The sequence below is a fragment of the Dasypus novemcinctus genome, chromosome 14, assembly GCF_030445035.2.
Source record: "Dasypus novemcinctus isolate mDasNov1 chromosome 14, mDasNov1.1.hap2, whole genome shotgun sequence".
NCBI lineage: Eukaryota > Metazoa > Chordata > Mammalia > Cingulata > Dasypodidae > Dasypus > Dasypus novemcinctus.
In genome coordinates this window covers 46264737-46273303 of record NC_080686.1, presented here as the reverse complement: position 1 = coordinate 46273303, position 8567 = coordinate 46264737, and the positions used below count along the sequence as shown (strand labels likewise).

Here is an 8567-nt window from a genome sequence, read left to right as displayed (position 1 = left end):
AAAGGTGAAGGGGAGCTCCATGCGTACCTTATCTTGTTGGACTTGTAGGCCAAGGTCGTTGAGATGGCGCAGTAATGCCGTGACGATGGCTTGGAGGCCTCCGGGGGTTTCATGCGCCACGAGAAGGTCGTCCATGTAATGAACAATGTATGCAAAGTTCTTTAATGGCTGAATTGCCTTATTGACATAAAGCTGGCAGATGGCTGGGCTGTTTCGCATCCCTTGCGGGAGGACTTGCCACTGGTAACGCTCAGCTACTTCTTGGTGATTGGTGTACGGGAGCGTGAAGGTGAATTTTGGACAGTCTTTTGGGTGCAGTGGAATGGAGAAAAAACAGTCCTTGATGTCGCTGGTGGTGGCGCACCAGTGTCTAGGTATAGCCATGGGGTGGGGGCACCCCGTTTGGGGGGAGCCCATTGGGTGGATGTGCTTGTTGATCTCACGCAGGTCGTGGAGGAGCCGGTACTTGCCTGACTTCTTCTGAATGACGAAGACGGGTGAGTTGTACGGACTGGTGGATGGCTCAATGATGTGTCCTGCATTGAGCTGGTCATAGACAAGAGCTCGGAGAACTAACAGTTTATGGGATGAGATGGGCCACTGCTCCACCCAAATGGGCTCCTCGGTATCCCATTCAAGAGGAGTGGGTGCTGGAGGTGTAATGCGAGCAGTGGCATATATCATTGGGGGGGAGCCGTGGATAGAATGGCTCCGCAGTTCAAGAGGACATCCCGGCCCCAGAGGATATTGTCGATGCCGGGCAGGACAAGGGGGCGGAAGGTGCCTTGGCGGCCTTCCTTGTCCTTCCAAATAAGATCTCGGCTGGTTTGGAATGAGGGAGCTGTTCTGGTGGCTCCAATGACGCGGGGGCCGGGGAGCACACCCCAGTTGTGTGCGGCTGTTTCTGGGAAGCAGGATATTTCTGCCCCGGTGTCAAGGATTCCCTCGAACCATTGGCCTTCAACCTCTAACTCCATTATTGGTTTCTTGGGTCCCAGTGGAACGGTCCACATTACGGCAGGGGGTGGTGGCGTGGGTGAGCGGCCTCTTGCTGGCGGGGCTGAGGCCTGCCCCCTCTCGCGTTTAAAGGCTGCCGTTGGCTGTTGGTGGTGCGGCAGTCACGGGCCCAATGGTATCCATTGCCGCAGCGGGGACATGGGGTGGGAGGCGCGCATGGTCTGGCTCCTCCGGTGTCTCAAGGCGTGTTCGTGGATGGTCGTGGTCGGGCGGCATGAGGGCATTTGCGGGCAAAATGTCTGGTTTCTCCGCATTTGAAGCAGTCGGAGGAGAGGGACATGGCCGTGGCTATGGCCTGAGCCAGCGCGGTGGCCTGCGGGTCTATGTGGGAGCAGGCCAGGATCCAGTCGTGTACTCCCCTTTCCTTCATTGGTAGGATGGCTTGTCGGCAGGCATTGGTGGCCCCTTCCAGAATGAGTTCCCGGGCGAGGGCTTGTTGCGCACGCTCGCCAGGGACCTTGCGTTTGCAGGCCTCCTGAACCCGGGATACGAAGTCGGCGAAGTCTTCGTCTTTTCATTGGACTAGCTTGGCAAGTGGCTCAGGTCTGGTGGCGGAGTGGCTGCGGAAAGCACGTAAAGCCAGCTCGCGAAGTTGGAGCCAGAACTCAGGGGGGGGTGTTGTGATATTGGGCCGGATTGGCGAATTGGCCCGTGCCTGTGTAAGCGCCCGGGGGATGGCGAGCCCTGACACGGGCATTGTGTGCCACTTGCTTTTCTGCCTCTGATGTAAAGTGAGCACGCCAGTCGATGAATTGGCCGGGGGTTAGAATGGCCCGAGCGAGGGAAACCCAGTCATACGGAACTGCGAGCTGAGTGCTAAGCTCCTCAAGCAAATGTTGGGTGTACGGGCTACCGAGGCCGTCCTCTTTAACAGCCTTGCGGAGGTTTTTTATTTCGTCGGCTGTAAAGGGGTACCCATCCTGCGGACGGTGCCACGAGGGGGCGGCATTCAGCGGGTATAAGAGCGGCGTCTGATGCACGGGGGCCTCTGCCCGCGGGGGCCAAGTACCCATGGGCCCTCTGGTGGATGAGGGATCCGCGGCGGGGGGTGCCCAGGGGGTGGGGCGAGAAAGTGGCTCGTCCCAAGATGGTGGCGCCTCACAAGATGGCGGACTGCCCCAGGGGGTAGGCGGCTTGTAAGATGGCGGCCGCTCCTCTTCCGGTGGGGGCCAAGATGGTGCCGTGGCCGGAGGGGGCAGGTATAGGGGGAGGGACTTCCCTTTATCCTCCCAAGAAGAAGGTGGAAGTTCGCCATCTTGGGGCGAGGTAGGCGCGTCCAGTTTGGGCGGGCAAGAGTCCAGGGCATTGTTGAGGCAGCTGGACAAGGACTCGGTGTCGGAATCACTGTCTGACTGAGACCCCTCTCCCTTGCTCTTACCGCAGGTGCAGTGGAAAGCGTCCCGATTGACGGGGGTGCCCTGGAGGCACGAGTGAATGGCAATGAGCGTGGGGAGAAGGCTGGGGGGAAAACGCTTGTTCTCATACTCCATAGCTGCCGTGACACGGTCAATGAGGTTAGTGTACGTGTCCGGGTCCCACAGCTGGCAAGTGGAGAGCCAGGGGTTGAAAGGCAGCAAAAGGTCCCAGTACGTTTGGAGCTGCTTTACTGAGACATTCATATGATTGGTGTCTAAAAGGCCGGCAAGGGCCCTAACCTGAGGCGCCTGGTGGGAGGAAAGACGGCCGCCCATGGCGCCGACGGCGGGGCCTAGCGAAGACGGGGGTCCTTACCTTGCTGGCGAGGCGGGTGGGGGTCCAGCCGGGAAGTTGTTGCCCCCACGTTGGACGCCAGTATGCCATCCAAGCTTTTGAGACTTTTGCCTCTCCTGCACGTGTATTATAGAAATACTACATCATGGTATGCTATGACCGCTCTCTTTCCAACTCTAAATTCAATCATGCCACATTGGAAGCTTGAAATTGTCCAGGTGGGAGTACTTACACCAGGGAAAAGAGCAAATCCAACACACTAGGCCTTTTTTAACCCAGAGAAGCATTTCATTAAACATTTACCATCACATCACTGTTCCCAAGTTGGATTAAAGAAGCACCCTATCCATGACGTCTCTGGATAAATCATCCCACAAAGTTAAATTTGCATTATTTATATATAGTATATAAAAATGTCCAATTCATAAAATAAATTTTGGATTTTAACATCTTCATGAATGCATATAAATATACAAATATATGCATATACATGTACACATGAAACTTCTGAATATCTTCTGGAAATTAGTAGAGAATAATAGCTAAGAGGTTAGGCTCTAATGCCCAAGGTTCTCAGTTCAAATCCAAGATCTGTCACTGACTCGGTAGGTGACCTTTGCCCAATTACCAAAACTTTTTATCTCCATTTTCACATGTGAAAAGTAAAAGTAATGATATTTCTTGATTCAAAGTTTTGTAGTGGTAAGCAAACGATTTTATAGACATGAAGTACTTATAGACTTCTACCTCGGCTTTCTAAACCAGTGAGCTATCAAAATACTTTTGAATGGCAATGTAAACTTCCAGCCATCAAGCCCAAGACTGAATTTCAATTGGGCTCATTGTTGGATTGCGTTGATCACCTTCTTGAAGAAGAGGCCTTTGCCCAAGTCTATGAAGCCACTACCCATGAACAGGCGAGTGACTCCAAGTGGAACCTGCCAACCCATGGGAATTCTACATTGGAACCCAGCTGATGGAGAGGCTCGAGCCATGCATGCGGCACATGTTCATCACATTCTATTCTGCCCACTTGTTCCAGAATTGCAGCATGTTAGTAGGAGAACTCTACAACTACGGCACATTGTTGAATGCCATCAACCTCTATAAAAATACCCCTGAGAAAGTGATGCCCCAAGCGCTGGTCATGGACTTTGCTATCAGATGCAGAACATGGGGGAACAGCTCCACAGCTGTGAGATCGTCCATAGGGACATCAAGCCAGACAATTTCATCCTTGGCATCAGGTTTTTGGAACAGGACGATGGAAAAGACGATTTAGCTGCCGGCCTGGCTCTGATCGACCTGGGTCAGGGCATAGACATGAAGCTTTTCCCACAGGGAACCACATTGACGGCTAAGTGCGAAACGTCCGGCTTCCAGTGCGTGGAGAGGCTCAGTAAGAGGCCGTGGAGCTACCAGGTTGATTATGTTGGCGTGGCTGCGACCGTCCACTGCGCGCTCCTCGGCACGTACCTGAAAGTGAGGAACGGAGGCGGGCTCTGCAAGCCGGAAGGCCGCTTCAGACGGCTTCCTCATCTGGAGATGTGGAGTGAATTTTTTCACATCATGTTGAACATGCCAGACTGTCATCATCTTCCATCTTTGGATTTTTTAAGGCAATCTTAAGACATTTCAGCAGCACTATGTGAATAAGGTCAGGTCCCTGCGCAACAGGCTAATCGCGCTGCTCCTGGAGTACAAGCGCTCGGGGAAGTGACGGGCGTGAGCACGGAGAGCACCTGTCAGGGCCCTGCCCCTGCGGGCCTCAGTGCCGCCATGCTTACTGTTGTGTAAATACCTATTAAAAACAAAGTTTCATACAACAAAATAAATAAATAAAGTACTCACAGTCTTTCCTGGCATATGGAAATTTCTTAATATCACTGTTATTTTATTAATTTTAACATTGTATATATCTGGAAAAAAAGAAGGCATAAGGTGGTAAGCTTACAAAGTTGTTTGTGATAGAATAGCTTAGCCATTAGAAATATTTCCAGATATGGAAATATATCATAAATTAGAATTCAACAAATGAAATAATATGATTAGGAATGTGAAGATTCAATTTTACATGTTAGGAAATGAATGAGTTATTATATAAATAGCTATAGTTCTCCTAATAGTAGTTTATATGAGGGAAAAGAATATTTATTAATAAAATGTACATGTTTAGAGTTGTCTTATTGTTAACAATGCTCCATTTGATTTATCAAGGATTTTCTACTAGATTTAAGAAGCTGAATCTTTCAGCTCTAACCTTTGTACAGCAGGCCTGCCATCCTCATCTTTATTTCTGAACCAGTTCAGGTGCTCAGAGGGTTGAACAAACATGGCTATAGTAAGTATATGGGTACTTTTCAGAGCTTCATATTTTACTGTTACTAAGAAAACACTTTTTGAGAATTACATACAGAATGGAAAAGAATTTTAGGCACCATCCATACGAGCATAATTGACATGTAGGCACTGGGGGTCACTGCCAAAATAATTAAGGCAACAGTTGGAAAGAAAAGAGAAGAAACGTAACATTTAAAATGTGGCACAGAAAAATTGTAATGGAATCCGTAAAATATATGTATGAATTAATCTTTACTAAGTAGAAGTGTTTTAATCTGCGTGTACCTATTTTTCCACCAAGTGATCACATTCTAGACTGTGAATTTCAAGGAACAATTGATTTTTAATCAATTCTGTATGTCTGCATAATAACAATTTTCTCAAGACTACTCATGGAACTTTCTAAAAGGCAGCAAAGTCCTCTTTGTGCCTATGCTCACAGCTCTGTTCCTCAGTTTATTAGGTGGCTGTATCAGTTTTCCATTGCTGCATAACATTACCACAATTTTATTACACCACTTCTGTGGGTCAGGGCTCCTGGCATGGGTTGTCTGGGTCCTCTGCTCAGGCTCTCACCAGACTGAAATCAAGGTAGCTATAGGAGTTGCAATTCACCTGAGGCTTGAGACCCTCTTCCAATCTCCTTCAGGTTGTTGGCAGAATTTAGTTCCTTAGGGCTGAAGGACTATGGTCCACATTTTCTTGTGACCCAAATTTGGAAAGCTGCTTTCAATTCCTAAAGGCTCCTAGAGGCCACCCTTAGGTCCTAGCCAACATGGTAGCTTGCTCTTCAGAGACAGCAGAATAATCTTTGATCTGCTACCATACTGTCTTATATGATATAGCTTAATCAAGGGATTCCTATCCCATCATATGTAGAGGATCCATATTTACTCAAGGAGACAGGATTTTATGCAGTGCATATACCAGGAGATGGGCATCTTAGAGGCTTTGTCAAGAGCCACAGATTCCCAGTGCAGCTGAGAAGAATACAAGTGGAAACAGAAGAAACACACAGCAAATGGACTCAGAGAGCAGACAACTGGGGGGAAGGGAAGAAGGGGCGAGAAGTAAGTAAGTAAGTAAATAAATAAGTAAGTAAATAAATCTTTTTTAAAAATTTCTTCCTACCACAGGGTGAATGCGATTCAGGGTATAGACCCATGGGTATTAGACTGTGCTAGAATTGCTTCCCATAGATTCATTTTAACCCTAACGTATTTGGTTTGAAATAACATTATTGTGCAAGGCAGGTGATTTCACAATCTGAGTAGTCTTTTGCTATCTGTACCACAGAATGAAATTTCTTTCTGATTATCTACTGTGTATTCCTGGAATAGACACACATGTACACCTGACTAAAATAAATATTAATTTACAGTGAGAGAAAAATCTAATTTCATATTGAGGGGAAAAAAGCATATTTCTAAATACAACATATTCTTTACACTGTTGCCTACTATTAAGATAAAGAGTACACTTTTTTACAAAGTTGGATTCTATTTTTGCATGGAAAGCTTATAGAAATTAAAAGGTAGAGACCCATTATATCACCTCCTATCCATTTTGAGAAGGGTGGAAGACGTGGCAAAACTTTTTAAATTGCCAATTTTGGCCCTTTAGACCATAGGGGGTTGGGAAAATCAGGAGAGTTAAAGATTCACTCCTCTAGTAAAATAATCTATCATCTATACACTATTTTTATATTCTAATATGGAAGATCAGATCTTATGAGAGTGCTTCTTAACTGTTTTCCATTTTAGTTTGATTGATTTTCATAAATCCAAATATTTTCACAAATTTTAGTAAACAGACTTCATTATATATATCATTTATTTCCTTGTCAGAGCAACTACTTTTATATTTAATTATGTGTGTTATTTAATGAAAATTATTCAAGTTCTTCTGTGGTTTTTCAAATATAAGTTGCTTTAGTATCACTTGCATTTTACTACTCAATGCCTTTTAATATACACCTTTTCTTATTTCAATGAATGCTCAGATACAAATTAACAAAGTTGCTTAATTTTTCCTTGTTTGCTCTGTTTAGGTAAGCCAACTCCATGACACCCTGATACTCTGAGTATATGTGAGAAAAGCTTGTTTTACTGATATTTTTGGTATTTTGCATATTAGGATAATCTTCAAAGCCAAGAGAAACTAAAATGTTTATGTTATTAAGTTCTTAAATTCAAGTTCAAATATTTTACTTCCCTGTGGTAAATCCTGGTTTTAAGTATGGGCAAAAATAAACACCTCTAATCTTTGTTTGTCTGAGATGTTTGCTTGAGCATTTTAACTCTGATAATCAAAATATGGTAATCATCATAAGAACTGGCACTCTTATATTAGAGTATTTGTGTTGGATTAATAATTAATACCTTTATATCAGATATCAATATTAAGAATTACTGTCATTTTTAAGAATAATTGAATTTATTCTCTGTAATAAGACATACACACACTCACATTTATACTATACATATTAATTTATGTATTAGTATCTATTGTTTACAGATTTACAGTATGGTCTGATATCAATTTCCCAACTGATGCATTCCAAAGAATAGTGTATTTTTGTTGTTGTTTTTGGTTGTTCAAGACTAGATTCTCTTTAGTTCAAGACTCTGGTAATTGTAATCTGTGTGTTTTATTGCGATCTGACCTAACCTGTCTGTTAGGTCTGTGTGTTTTATTGCCTGTCTGACCTAACCTTTGTTCTCTGAGGTTATTAGCATCTTAAGTTTTTACTCTAGATTGTGGAGTATTTCTTAGCCTCTTTTGAGGCATTTGATAAAGCAAACTAGCATTTATGATGCTGAGGTTCTCTGTCTCTTTAACCGGCTTCTCTGTCATTTCTGACAAATGGTCTCTTGTATTATAGAAAGTAACTTAAACCTTGTATTGAAGTATCAGATCTAGTTTTGAATCTGAACTAAAAAGCAAAACACTTAAGCAAGTAGGCTCAAATGATCCATATGTCACTAGAGTAACGTTTTAGAAAGTATAAATTCATGTTAAACTTAATAAATTTTTTTTTTTTTTTTTTTTTTTGAGAACGGTGTTAAATAAGTTTCTATTAGAACGTTGTGATAATTGAGCTGAAGGGGGCCCTACAAAATGAGAACTTTAAGAATCTAACCGCAGTCAGTAGGCAGCCGGGGCGGGGCTTGCCTGGCAGTGCGGTGCCCCCTCTCTGTGTGGGATGGGGCCTGGGGCGTGTGCGGACACTCACCTGGCAGCGCCAACTCCGCAAGGGGGCGGCACCGCAGGGAGAGTCAACAGCGTGGTTCTACCCTTCCTCAAGGAGTACGTTTTTAAAGAGGGAGGGTAGAATTAGGATACGTCTACAGTGGAATACCAGTTAAGTCTAGTTCAGCCCATAGTTTACTCCCCAATCCTGAGGATTCTGGGGTAGTGATGTCCACTCCACCTCTAATTGAGAGGGGCCTGTGTTTCCATAGGGTCTATGGATGGGACTCTTGCTTGCAGTTTAGACT

The 8567-nt window shown here is 45.0% G+C and overlaps 1 pseudogene; it reads left to right on the top strand.

Moving 5' to 3' along the window:
• Positions 1-2158: 2158 nt before the first annotated feature.
• On the top strand, positions 2159-4447 carry LOC131273335 (mitotic checkpoint serine/threonine-protein kinase BUB1 pseudogene; annotated as a pseudogene).
• The last annotated feature ends 4120 nt before the right edge of the window (positions 4448-8567 follow it).